Genomic DNA, 13,020 nt, shown 5'->3' with positions numbered 1-13,020 from the left:
TCATGTTGTGTGCATTTGATAGTATAAGAAGAGTTGAAACATGTATATGTTGCTGTATATTTATTTTGTATATTTATATTCATTACTTTGAAATAGTCTCTTCAAGTCTCTCTGGAAAATTCATACAACTACAAAGGCTGCCACCAATTAAACCTCCAAAAAGATTCAGAGAAATGAATCTGTTTAAATTTGATTGATTTTATTGATTGATTGATTGATTGATTGAATGATTAATGATGTCATTTTAAACATTTTCATCTGTTGGTCCACAGGAGGTTCATATATAAAACGTTTAGGATTTATTCCATATTTATTTTGTTGTTGTTGTACATTATCATGTAAGTTGCGTTCTGCCACTGAGGAAACAAATAAAAAAGGTAATGTTGACTTTATATCTTACAATTGCAGCTTTATATCTCATAATTTGACTTTAAATGTCACAATGTTACTATTTCTTATTTTAAACTCAAAATCACGTTTATTTTTTAGGCTGATATGGAAATAGGCTTCCAAAGTTTTTGTTATAGTTTATAATAATTTGCATTATAAAAAAAAAAAAAAAAAAAAAATCTGGGCTGCCTGAGAGTTTTTATGGGGGTCCATGGGTGTGAAAAGCTAAAAAACAAAAAAACAAATTAATTTTGCTTGTCTGATTTGCATTCATTTTGGTATTTTAACTGTGATGTGTCCTTTCTTCTCTCATCTCTGCAGACTATATACTCTGTTCACTGCTGATCAGCTTGTGAAAGCACATGGCGTCATGTACGCTGAATTTGTGTGTCCCTGGACCAATGAGTAATACAGTGAGTCATCTTTAACCCTCAATCACCCAAAAATACCAACACACACACACATATAGAAGGAAAAAACGGAAGGGAAGCTGAAAAAGCCGACACGCACATGCATCTAAACACGCACACACCCTCATGCAATCCCATTTCCCCTAGACAAACTTTCATTTCTCCTTGGTGCGACTGGGCGGGAATCGTTCACATGTATCTGTGTGTTGGCGCCGCTTGGAGAACATCTGGAAACAGTGCAGTGTGAGCAGCTTTGTGTGTTCTTGGGGACTGCTCGCAAAATTACTTGTCAAACATTTCGGCCAGATGGGGGAGAGAGCGGAGAACATGTGTCCCCTTCCCACAAGCCTTATTTTTTCATTTTCCCTCCCTTTTTGAGGTATGTGGGGAGTTTGGAAGTGAAATGATTGATAGGCTCAAGCACACAACATCCACCTGGGCTATCCAGTTTCTGGCCAGCAATGGGTGGAGTGGGACCGCTAGCACTACGGTGTGAGGAGGGTCCGACTGCGCGGCCAAGACTCCACATATGGAACCACATGTAACCTGAGCTGTTCAAAGAACAGTACAAGGCACTCCAGTTACAAATGGCCAATGCGTCTTGAAATGTGTCATTGATGCTCTAAATGAAAAGAACAAATCTGTAAATTAATTCCTGTGGGTATGGTTTTGTGAAGCAAGATGCTCCAGGCACTTAGCGTGACCATGACTCAAAGGAAAACTCATCTGTTTTCTACTTCAGAGTAGATGATTTTTTATTCTTAAGCAGACCGAAACATGAAAAAAAATAAATAAATTGAGGGCTGTTTAGTATGCAAGTATCCATTTAGCACATGCATTCATCAAAAGCAACTTAAAGTACTCATTACAATCCGCGTAGTAAAAGACAAAACGCAAATCAAATATCCAAATTGTTTTTTCAAGACAGCTTTGAGATTAAATGGAGTGCAAATGGAGATGTTTTTTAAGTGCATCCAACATCAAATTATCTATCTACACTGAGCAAAATTATAAACGCAACACTTTTGTTTTTGCCCCCTTTTTTAATGAGCTGAACTCAAAGATCTAACACTTTTTCTATGTAGGCTACTGCCAAATTCTCTGAAATGCCTTTGGAGACGGTTTATGGTAGAGAAATGAACATTCAATTCACGGGCAACAGCTCTGGTGGACATTCCTGCAGTCAGCTGCACACTCCCTCAAAACTTGTGACATGTGGCACTGTGTTGTGGGATAAAACTGCACATTTTAGTGTGGCCTTTTATTGTGGCCAGCCTAAGGCACACCTGTGCAAAAATCATGCTGTCTAATCAGCATCTTGATATGCCACACCTGTAAGGTGGATGGATTATCTCGGCAAAGGAGAAGTGCTCACTGACACAGATTTAGACAGATTTGTGAACAATATTTGAGAGAAATAGGCATTTTGTGTACATAGAAAAAGTCTTAGATCTTTGAGTTCAGCTCATGAAAAATGGGGGCAGAAACAAAAGAGTTGCGTTTATAATTTTGTTCAGTGTATAAAATATAGCCACGTTGATTTCACAGCTATATACTTAACTCTTTCCCCGCCATTGACTGAATTTTCCAGCAATCCATGTGTTCACTGTTATACGGTGGGGGACACTATTACCCATCTTCTGAAATAGTGCAGAATCTCCGGATTCAAAACAAGCAAAGAAGCACTGCTTATGCACATGTAAAATATCATGATTATCAAACATTAAACCACATATAAATCAAAACTGCCCAATGTTACTGAATGAAATGTCGACCAAAGAAGAGGTATAGGTGTGTACAAGCTTTGGAAGTGTTGATGGTGTTGATCATCGTTCTGAATCCGATCCAGACATAGTCTTTGACAGAAACTTGATTTTCTCAGCTTTTTGTTCAAAATGTAGCTTTTTATGAAACACCCGCATTTGAGTACTGATAAAAAAACCGCTACATTTTGTTGTTCTTTCTTTGGATATATTGTATGTTTAGATATTCACACAACAAAGTATTCTGGGGGCCATGAAAGCTTTATGAAAATGATCAGAAATGCTGGCGCTGAAAGGTAAAAAAAAAAAAAAAAAAACGATGGCGGGGAAAGAGTTAATATATAGCCTCAGTTTTGTCTATTTTTATTTCTCATCTGAGAAAAGACAAAGTTTATTGTTTAATGAAATATAATTGAGATATGAAATAGCAACATTTAGTTTCCAATTCTCACTATTAACTTTCCAATTCTCACTATTAACTAACTATTCACTACAACCTTTGCCTCAATAAACTCCTAATAACTTCTTATTAATAGTTATAAGGTAGTTGTTAACTTTAGGTATTGGGTAGGATTAAGGGATGCATAAGGCATAATAAGGCATTAACATGTGCTTTATAAGTACTAATAAACAGCCAATATCCTAGTAATATACATGCTAATAAGCAACTTGAAAAGAATTGGACCCTAAAGTGTTACCTAAGATTGTACTCTCCTTCATCCTGGAGCAACTTAAGGTCAAGTCAAGGCACCTTTATTTATATACCATTTTTTAGGTGAAAGAATGGAGAAAAAAATCTTGGGAGAAACCAGGCTCAGTCGGGGGGCCAGGTTACGCATCTTAATCATGGGTGCAATAGTTCACGAATCATTCCTTATGGGGCTTGAACCAGCAACCTTCTATTCAACAGCCCTTTAGCCACTATGGAACACAAGCCTATAAAGAACTTGTTGGAGAGAAAAACCTTACAAGCGCCATCATGCATTTCCTGTTTGTGATATTTCCTGTTTCCTGTCATTTCCTGTTTGTGGAATTTGTCGTTTTGGTTTACATAAGATGGAACACGAAAACATACAGCATTCTTGCACATTCGCACCACACAAAGGCACACACAACCCCTTTCAGACACCTGTTTTAAATTACCACTGAGAAGGCTAATCATCTTTTTCTTCCTCCTCCTCTCTTTCTTTCAGAGTCTCAGGGGTTTTGAGAAGGGATTGCCTCATAGCGTGTATGTTCTGCCTCCTCCTTCCACAGCCACGCCTGTGAGAACACAGAAAAGAACATGTAAATATTCCTTCGCTCAGCAGCCTCACGAGAGCACAAACAGACCGTCTCTGTGGCCGAGGGCACCGTTCAGGCATCGTTCAGGCATCATGAGGCTCAGGGGTGGTGGGTAAATGGTCAGAGGCACTTGACCTTTTGTGACCTTGTTATTTTTCAGTCCATGGGGGTAAGCGGGGGGATGGTTTACACAAACTGCCACAATGTTACTTGCATTCCATTGGGAAGGACGATGACTTCCACATGGAATGGTTAAGAGAATGTTCATGGATGTAAGCAATAAATGGGGCTGATAGCTAAAATCAGTTCATCTAAATATAACGATATTCTATGTATGCACTACCGTTTAAAAGTTTGGGGTCGATACGATTTTTTTACATGTTTTTGAAAGAATTAGATTATGCTTACCAAGATTACTTTTTTAATTTTTTTTATATATTTTAAAGTTTTATTTATTCCTGTGATAAAGCTGAATTTTCAGCATCATTATTCCAGTCTTCAGTGTCACATGGTCCTTCAGAAATCATTCTAATGATGATTTGCTGCTCAAGAAACATTTCTTATTATCAATGTTAATAAAACAGTTGTGCAGTAATATTTGCATGGAAACCATGATACATTTTCCCATGATTTTTTTTTATGGATAGAAAGTTGAAAAGAACAGCATTTATTTGACATGTCAGTCTTTTATAACATTATAAATGCCACTTTTGTGGAAAAAGAAGAAGCCTTTTAAGCATTTCAGAGGAAAGGCTGATCCATCATTTGACCAAACAGATGTTGAATTCAAATCTTTTATGCAGGAAGTAAAAAATATGATTCATTAAAATGGACTGTTTGACCATTTGGTTCACGTAAAAATCACCAGATTGCGAATATATTGTTATAGGCTAATATTATATATATGCATTTGATACATCAATCAGCCCTATATAGTAGCAAATTCTCTCATATTGTTAAATGGCAAAAAGTATGAACTCAATTAATATAGCATCTGCACCGTGGACAGGTTTCTAGATTTTTGGGGATGTTTTTCCCGTCTAGTTGAAGAGAGCGTTGAGCTTCCCCTGACTCCAGTAAGGAAGTGGGGTGGAGAAACCTGTGGTTGTGTGACTGCGGTTTGCATGCGGTGACGCTTCGGTTAAGCTGTTGTGCATCTGTTCGGTGTTCATAATTCACAATGACATTATGTTAGCGATCTGGTGCAGCGTATAACTGTGACTGCATGATCAAGTCTCTGATTTGCATGTAAGTGGATTGGATGGTTGCCAGGGCGTTGCTATGGTGCTGCTTGGGTGTCCTGGATGGTTTCTAGGTGGATTCCTTACTGGCCCATAAGAATCACTGTTATTGTGGTCTCTATGGCTCAGGTTTCTTCTACAATATAAGTTTATAGGATGGTTGTTGTTTTTTTGCACTTTTTATTGCACCAGAAAAAAAAAGTATCATTCATGTTAGAAGCACACATGTTGTGGGATGAGTTACATACTAAAGTTTAATTCTTTGGATTAGAGGTTTGTAAAAATGAAGCATCAGTAATAAATAGTGAATGTGAAGGTATAAAACTTTAAAGAGTTATTATAGTAATTTGTGAAGCTAAATTGCAAACAAATGAGCGCAGCTGAGCCCCAAAATCCCCCAAATTGTTTTTAAATGGCAACATAACTTACATTGGCTCCTCTTCTCGACAACTGTCATGACAAAAGCTTCTGAAATCTATAAATAAGCTAAAACGACACATGTGTAATGGCCACAAAATTCCTCCCTTGTCTGTCCAAACAGAAACTAAGGGCCTGTTCAAACAAGCAGTGATCAGACTGACCAAGACCAGGCCTGTGTTCACGTCTGATGCCAAAATAATGTGACGTTGATGTCATCAATGGGGACTTAAAAGAAGAAACGAACAAACAAATGCCAAGCCAAAAGAAACAGTGACAGGCAGCTGTTGAGCAATGCATGGAATTATGGGAGATTACTGGAGCCGCTGATTGTGTCTATCAAGCACATTCAGGAGGTGCAAATCGAGTTCCCATCTGAAAATAGGCAAATGCCTAGAAGCTCACAGGAATCTGGATTGCAATCCTGTAGAACAAATGAGACTGAAATCACTTTGGCCAGAAAACGCAGGAAACAATACAGGGAGCCTATGTTCTGCATAGTGTGATAGCCAACACACCCTTCTTCCTGTCCAACTATTGCCTGCTTCCTGTCTTTCTCTGGTATGTGTGTATTTATGAGTGTGAGTGTGTGTAGATTGTGGACCCCCACCATCTGACTAAATTTGGACATCACTTTGGGAGATGACCCTCTGGATCCTGGTCCAGGTTAGAGAAACTGTCCCAAGCTCATTCTGTTGCACTGATGACGTTATTCTTTTGTCCCCTTAAAGGGATAGTTCACCCAAAATTAAAACTCTGTCATCATTTACTCACTCAAGTGGAGTCAGCCAGAAAACAATTCCACTCTAATAAAACATGGAAATTTAAAGAGGTATGTTTAGGTATTTTCACTTAAAGGGATTAAAATACATGCACGCACACACACACACACACACACACACACACACACACACACGGGTTTCCATGTTTTATGGGGATTTCTAGACATAATGGTTTTTATACTGTACAAACTGTAAATTATATACCCTAAACTTACTCACCACAGAAACCTTTTTTTTATTAGATTTTTCAAAAAAGAAAAATCACTTTGCATGATTTATAAGCTGTTTTCCCTGATGGGGACCACACACACACACAACAAAAGAAGAAATTTTGAAAAAATTAAAGTCAATGGAGTTTGAACTCCAATGTTCCAAATATCTTTTTTTGTGTTTCACAGAAGAAAATCATCTGGAATGACATAAGATTGACTACTGCAAAAAAATATTATTGTTATTCTTAGAACTTTTGTATTGTTTTCCAATATATAAATATGTTTTCCAATATATAGCCTAATATATCGAGATATTAAGTCTTGTTTCTGAAAATGTATCAAAATTGAGAGATTTTAAAACAAGAAAATATATCTGCCACTGGGATCAGAAGAATAAACTTAATTCAAGGAGGAAACTATTATAATTCTTTTCATTGTCAGATTTTTTTTCTTGTTTTAATAACTCAATTTAGATTTTTTTTTTTAATATCTTAAGCCATTTTATTCTCCAGTTAATGTATCTTGAATTAGGTATATTTAAATATTTATACCGGAAAACAAGAGAAAAATTCTAAAGAAGAATATATATATATATATATAAATTTGTATATATATTAGGGCTGTCGTATATATTTAAGAAAAATGTGTAATTTATATATAAAAAAATTTATATTTATATATAATATAAATTATATATAAATATATACAGTATATGTATGCAAATATTTCTTAAATATATACATGCATGTGTGTGTATTGATATATACAAAATAATTATACACAGTACACACACATATATTATGTAAACACAAACTTTTATTTTGGATGCGATTAATCGCGATTAATCTTTTGACAGCCCTAATATATATATATATATATATATATATATATATATATATATTTTTTTTTTTCAGTAGTCAACCTCTTGTCGTTCCAAATAACTTTCTTTCTTCTGTGGAACACAAAAAAGGGAAATTTAGAACATTGGGGTTTAGACTTCACTGACTTCATATATGGGCATTTTTCTAAATATCTATTTCTGTGGGTTTTTGTGAAGTAAGTCTGTAAGTAAGTCATACAGGTCTGAAATTACATAGAATGAATAAATGAAGACATAATTTTATTTGTAGGTGAACTATCCCTTTAAGTGAAAATTCCACATACCTCTTTGAATTTCCATGTTTTATTAGAGTGGAATTGTCTTCTGGCTCACTCCAAGACACACGGAAAAGGAGACAGACCCTGAAACAACATACAGCAGGCACTTTTCCATGTAGGGAAAAATCGATTGGGAATCACAGGAAAATGGATTTTAGTGGAAAAGTGCCGTGACAGATAGAGATATGGTTGTTTGAACAACGTTTGTGATGCATCTGTACTGGTTTTATTTCTCTATTTGAGTTGTTTTAAGATGAATCCAGTGAGAGGGCATCCAGATGGAATACATTATTACTTCCTGCCAAATCATCTCTGAATTGATTGTATCATATATTTTGGGAAAGTGGTGCTTTTCATTCATAGATCATTTACAACAAGACAGCCTGGCTCAAACAAAATCTTAAAGGTGAAATATGTTTTTTGTTTAGTTTTTTTGATCCCTATCCCAGTCTAAAGTGCAGAGACGTCTCTAAGCTATTCGTACATTGATCCTCAAAATATGGCGCTATCAAACATTGTTTGACTTATTTGGCTTAACCAATCGTGAATTGGTTCTGTTGGTTGCCACTAGTTGCACATTTCATCTTTGATTTACATGCTGCAATTTTGAAGGATTTGGTTTTGTCTCGCTCTCTGATCCCACGATGTGGGGGATCAGTTTGTTTTTATATACTGTATATTTTAATAATAATTGCTTTATGATGTGTGTTGCATTAACTACACTTCAATTCAAAAGTTTGGGGGTCAGTAAGACTTTTTATTCAGAAAGAATGCATTTATTTGATCAAAAGAAACATCAAAGACATTTGTAATGTTACAAAAGATTTGTTATTCATTTGAACTTTGTTCATCAAAGAATAAAAAAATAAAATAAAAAAATCACAGTTTCCACAAAAATATTAAGCAGCAGATTTCAGCAGCAAATCAGCATTTAGAATGATTTCTGAAGGATCATGTGACACTGAAAACTGGAGTAATGATGCTGAAAATTCAGCTTTGCCATCACAGGAATACATTTTAAAATTTTAAAATATATTCAAATAGGAAACAGTTCTTTTACATTGTAATAATATTTCACAATATTACTGTTTTTACTGTATTTATGATCAAATAAATGCAGCCTTGGTGAGCATAAGATTTTTTTTTAGAAACATTTTATTAACCCTAAACTTTTTAATATGATAAGTAATGACTTTTAAATTGTGAGATATCATTATTATATAATCAAAAGCTTGTAAATGGCAGGGTTGTGCAATATTCAAATTTTTTACTGTACTGACCATTATTTCCATGCATGCCTGCTCTATAAATATTTGATGATATACTATAGTTTATGAGAAGTCTTACTTTGTGCAAAATATGAAGGAAACCGAGGTTCAGTTTGGCGTTCTAAAATTTTGTCTGGGCCAATTAAATCACTTCAGGCCAGTGCTGCTCTATGAGGAAATGGTGCTTTGTGTAACAACTCTTGTGCCTTTTTAATCTCCCTTGACAACAAGAACTCAGCCTAAACTGATTTTATAGCTATTGTGGTTGAAACTGAAATTGTCTCTAGCTACCAATAGAAAACACAGACCACTTACAGACGTAATGAATAGCTGGTTGGTTTGTCTCTAATGATTTTTAAGTGATCGGGCTAAATTGTTCATGAAATGCAGTGAAAACTTCAGAACACACAGCTCTGTGTTTCTTGTTCTCATTTGTTCTAAACTCCTCCCTCATTTCTTCTCTCCTTTTCTTTCTTTGTAGCCTGTTGTTGTCTGAGCTGAGTGTGTGCAGATGTTTGACTTTAGCAGTTATCTCAGGAGGAAGGACTCTCCATGCGCTAATAAAACATCCTCACCACACCCAACAGAAAGCGTAACCTCAACAGTATGGGAAACAAAACATACAACTGACATTCAGTGGAGTAAAGAAACAAGAATGCGAAAAACACATACCACTAACGTACTCTGTATGTATATCTGCAGAGGAACTTTATTGCATTAAAACCAAATATTAAACCAAGTGGCATTTATTTTACAGACAGTTAACACGATTTGTTAAAGAACAATTTGTAAAAAAATATTTTTTTTAATCTTTTTTTATTTAAATAACTGATTCAAAAAAGAATTATTTTGTGAAAAAGAATTATCTGGTAAAACAACAACAACAACAACAACAACAACAACAACAACAAAAAAAAAAAACACACTAACCCAAACAGCTGAAAATAGTTAAAAATGATTAAAAAGAGCAATTCGTAGAATAGAAAAGAAGAAGAAAATCTGAATGGTTCAGAAAATAACTTGATCTGGTCAAAAAAGAACAGTTAAAAAAAAACCTTTTATAAGAACTAATTCAAAGGAGCAATTTGTAAAACGAATAAATTAATACATTCTGATTTAAATGAACAATTTGTTCAGAAATTAACTGGTGCAAAAGTATGATTTGTAAAAAAAAAAAAAAAAAAACAAAAAAAAATCAGCACATAAGAAAGATTAGTTCAAAAAAGAACTAGTTCAAAAGAATGGTTTGTAGAAAAACTATTTGTAACAATAAAGAGAGAGAGAGAGAGAGAGAGAGAGAGAGAGTGTAACTGCCACCAGCTGGAGTGCCCTTGAGAGCCACCAGAGGGCACTCCACACCAGACTATTATCACTCCCTCACAAACTACATTTCCCATAACTCACTGCCCGGACTCATCATCACTGATTGCATTCACCTGTGTCTCATTTCCCTGTTAGCCTCAGCCTATTTATACCATGTTCACTCATTCATAGATAGAATGATATAGATAGAACAATAGATACAGTAGATGGAACGAACGATAGATAGAACGACAGACAGACAGAGAGACAGACAGATAGACAGACAGACAGACAGACAGACAGATAGATAGATAGATAGATAGATAGATAGATAGATAGATAGATAGATAGATAGATAGATAGATAGATAGATAGATAGATAGATAGATAGATAGATAGATAGATAGATAGATAGATAGATAGATAGATAGATAACCTATTTGAATTAAATGGTGGATGAAAACACACTGAAAGAAAGTGCTCAAATTCTTTATGGTTGTAATACAGATTTTATGTGGCTCCAAAGAGCAATGAATCCCATCCTGAATTACAGAGATGGGATCTGCAAGCTGTCAGTTGGAGAATGTACTGTACATGAGGCAGGAGGCCTCAGGCGACTTCATATGAGAGAGAGAGAGAGAGAGAGAGAGAGAGGGAGAGAGAGGAAACTCAGGGAATTACTGATCTCAGCATGGGGACTGCGACAGCGAGCTACTCTCCTCTTTCTTAGAGTACCTTGACATACAATACTATGGCCTAAAAGTTTGTATAACTATCTATACACTTATTGTCTCAGTTAGACAGTTATTAATGCTTCTATTGCAATACTTCAGAAAGACATGGTGTTGCTATAAGTCAACAGCTGCAGCTTGTACTCTACTCACAATGACACTCAAGTCGATGATACAAATGTACTGTGGTTCATGTGAGAGCTTATTCCTCTTTTTAGTCAACTTTAGCATGGGTGTATTCACTCATTCATCCTTAGCTGCAAATGAATTTAATGATTTTTTTGTTGGAGTTGGTCCAGGTTTGGCTGAGGGGTTTGCAGAGACTGGCAGTATAAATGATGTGCTAAGCAAGAATGTAAATATTAATGAATCTATGTTTGTTAGGGAAACTGATGAAAAAGAAATTATAGAGACTGTTAAAACATTTAAGAGTAAAAAGTCAACTGACTGGAATGGTATTGACATGTTCATCATAAAAAGTATTATTGGTTGTGTTGTTAAACCTCTAATGCATGTATGTAATCAATCTCTGAAAACTGGAGTCTTTCCAGAAAAAATGAAAATGGCAAAAGTGATACCAATATATAAGGCTGGTGAAAAACATACACTTTCAAACTACAGACCTGTTTCACTGCTCTCCCAATTTTCAAAAATATTAGAAAAAATATTCTCTAAAAGGCTCGATAACTTCATTATTAAACATAATATACTGTGTGATCAGCAATATGGTTTCAGGACTAATAGGACAACTTCACATGCACTTATCCAATTTGTGGAAGAAATAACAACAGCAATAGAACAAAAAAAATATGCAGTAGGGATATTCTTGGATCTTAAGAAAGCATTTGATACAGTAGACCACAATTTCTTGATTATGAAATTGCACAACTATGGAATTAGAGGGACTGCACTTTCCTGGTTAAATAGCTATTTACATAATCGACAACAATATGTTGAATTGCAAAACCATATTTCACAGTCAAAGAAAATTACCTGTGGGGTACCCCAGGGGTCAGTGTTGGGACCATTGTTGTTTAACTTGTATATTAATAATGTATGGGAGGTGTCAAAAACACTGAAAACCATTTTATTTGCTGATGATACTAATTTAATCTGTTCTGGGGAAAATCTGGAGCAACTCTTGGATAAAGTGGAAAATGAATTACAAAAGATGAAGAGCTGGTGTGATGCAAATAAACTAACATTGAACTTAAGTAAAACTAAATTTATAATTTTTGGTAATCGTGCCACAACTTTAAACAAAAAGCTTATGATAAATGATATTGAAATAGAAAGAGTTAAAGAACTGAAATTTCTAGGAGTAATAATCGATGGAAAATTATGTTGGAAGCCACATATACATTATATTAAGGCTAAAATATCCAAATCAATTGCTATATTGTATAAAATCAATTACTTATTAAATCAACAAACATTGTACATGTTGTATTGTTCCTTCATACTTCCATACATTACTTACTGTCTGGAGGTATGGGGAAACACTTACAAAACCAACACTGAACCAATATTTATCCTACAAAAGAGAGCCTTAAGAATTGTAAATAAAACCACCTATAGAGCACCAACTACTCCACTATTTATTAAGTTAAAAGCACTAAAATTCAGAGATATTGTTGACTTCAAAACTGCACAAATTATGTATAAAGTAAATAATCACCAGCTATCGAACAGTATACAAGGGTTGTTTCAAATGAGAGAGAGCAAATATCACTTAAGAGGAATATTTGTATTGAAAAAGAAACTTATAAGAACAAATTCTAAATATCACTGCATCACAAACAAAGGAGTTAATGTATGGAACAGCTGCAGTGAAGAGATGAAATCAAGTTTGACAATGAGTAATTTTAAAAGACTATTTAAACTAAATATATTAAACAAATATGAAAAGGACTTAAGGTGATAGTATAGTATACAGGTTCATTGGTCTATATATTAAGTCTAGTATGGAGAAGTTATTATTTGATTTGATAGATGGCAATGAAGAAGATAGATGAAAAAAAAAAATTTAAAAAAAAAGGGAATGTGTGCATATGCAGATATG

At 34.8% G+C, this 13,020-nt stretch overlaps 1 long non-coding RNA gene across 1 annotated transcript; it reads left to right on the top strand.

Annotated features, from left to right (window-relative positions):
* The first annotated feature begins 39 nt into the window (after window positions 1-39).
* On the top strand, window positions 40-6,243 carry LOC311302814. The gene is made up of 3 exons (XR_014629672.1): window positions 40-803; window positions 3,757-3,955; window positions 5,630-6,243. It is a non-coding gene; the product is annotated as an uncharacterized lncRNA (long non-coding RNA).
* Window positions 6,244-13,020: the final 6,777 nt, after the last annotated feature.

This window comes from Rutilus rutilus, assembly GCF_951802725.1.
Source record: "Rutilus rutilus genome assembly, chromosome: 13".
Classification (NCBI taxonomy): domain Eukaryota; kingdom Metazoa; phylum Chordata; class Actinopteri; order Cypriniformes; family Leuciscidae; genus Rutilus; species Rutilus rutilus.
This window is presented reverse-complemented; position numbering and strand designations above follow the sequence as displayed.